General features: G+C 48.7%; 1 long non-coding RNA gene across 1 annotated transcript in view; it reads right to left on the bottom strand.

The window, feature by feature from the left end:
• LOC119285994 overlaps window positions 1–1,033 on the bottom strand; it is a 2,798-nt gene extending 1,765 nt beyond the window's left edge. Inside the window, exon 1 of the long non-coding RNA XR_005140111.1 lies at window positions 47–1,033. This is a non-coding gene — a long non-coding RNA (uncharacterized LOC119285994). The remainder of the gene's footprint in view (window positions 1–46) is intronic.
• Between the last annotated feature and the right edge of the window lie 467 nt (window positions 1,034–1,500).

Raw genomic sequence — 1,500 nt, 5'->3', positions numbered from 1 at the left:
AACTCTGTAACCAATAGGTTGCAATTCAAATAGAACTTGAACTTACCACTCAGATAAATGCCCCAAATTCATATGACCTTTCCACTCAGGATTATTCTCCCATGTCTTCAAAACAAAAATCCCAAAGAACTTGAACTACACACAAGGAAGAATCTATACTAAAAATAGAAGAAACAAATTCCAGAGAACTTGAACTACCATACTAATTATTATGCTAAGAAGATGCGAACAAAACTAGAGTAGTGTTCTAGTAGCAGTCACATGAACGTTAGGAAGTGCAGCATGCTGTAAGATACGGTCTAAACAAGTTCCAGAAGGAACAAACAAGTTTTAGAAGGAAGTTGAGCTGCAGATACAGAACCAAACTGAAGATGGAGGGGGTAGTGATGAAGAAGAGCTTGGTGCGCAGCGGGGCGAGTCACGGTGGCGCACAGATACGTCTTGGCAGCGACACAGAGGCCCTAGGGGAAGCAGCGGCCAGGGCGTCAGGAATGTATTGAGCAGGGAAAAATGAAGAGGCATGCCAGCATCATAATCAGTTTTCAAACAACAACAAAAATTCAATGCTCGGTGACTCATGTACTCCACGCCGGCGAGCTCGAACGGCCGTCAGAACTTGAAGGTGGCCGAAAGCTGCAGCAAGGATCCAGGGAGGAGGCAGGGATGCATGTCAATTTCATGAAGGGGGCAGCTATGTGCTGCAGCCGCTGCGTGGGAGAAGGCCGGAGTGGCAGTTGCCGTCTCCCTGCCTGACGATGGCCGCAGCCGCATCTGGCTTCAGGTATAGGGGGCGGCGGCATGAGGGGTTGCCGAGGTGGCGGCGGGCGAGGTTGATGGGGGCGGCGTCACGAGGGGTTAACGGGGGCGGCGGTGGTCTGAGTTGCAGGGGGCGGCGGCGGGTGGGGTTGCAGGGGTGGGGGGAGAGGTCGGGGCTGTTGTTCCGGAGGTGGCCGGGGGTGGAGGGTGGCGGCAGAGGTGGTCGGGGGTGGAGCGCGGCGTCGGAGGTGGTCAGGGCAAAGGGAGGAGGCAGAGGTGCGGTGGTGCTATCCCGATCCAGGTGGCGGGGTGGAGCTGTGGGAGGTTAGGGATAAGATGCGAGTGGTGGGGCCAGTTTAATTTTCTTTTTTAACTGGATACCGTTTTGGGAACACGACATCGCGCCTTATTCTAATCCTGGGATTAAAATAGTGTCGTGCTATATACGGGTGACGCCCGAATAATTAGACTATAGTAATCCCTCATTAACGATGTCGCGTCACCTCTGTCACTATAGTTAATCTTGGGTTAGTTCAAAAATGGATTCAAAATTCAAATTCAAACTCAAGTCAAACTAGTAAAGTTTTCAAATGTTAAAACTAAAAAGTACAAACGGTGACAACTAATACAAAGGTAATTATGATGCAACAAACACATTTTTATAAAATAGCTAAATGGTTATTTAAACAGAAAAGAAAGAAAATACAAAAAGGGAAACAGAAAACAAAAAAAGAAAGAGAAAGC

This window comes from Triticum dicoccoides, chromosome 4A (assembly GCF_002162155.2).
Source record: "Triticum dicoccoides isolate Atlit2015 ecotype Zavitan chromosome 4A, WEW_v2.0, whole genome shotgun sequence".
NCBI classification, from domain to species: domain Eukaryota; kingdom Viridiplantae; phylum Streptophyta; class Magnoliopsida; order Poales; family Poaceae; genus Triticum; species Triticum dicoccoides.
The sequence above is the reverse complement of the archived record's forward strand: the minus strand, read 5'-3'. Positions and strand labels throughout refer to the sequence as shown.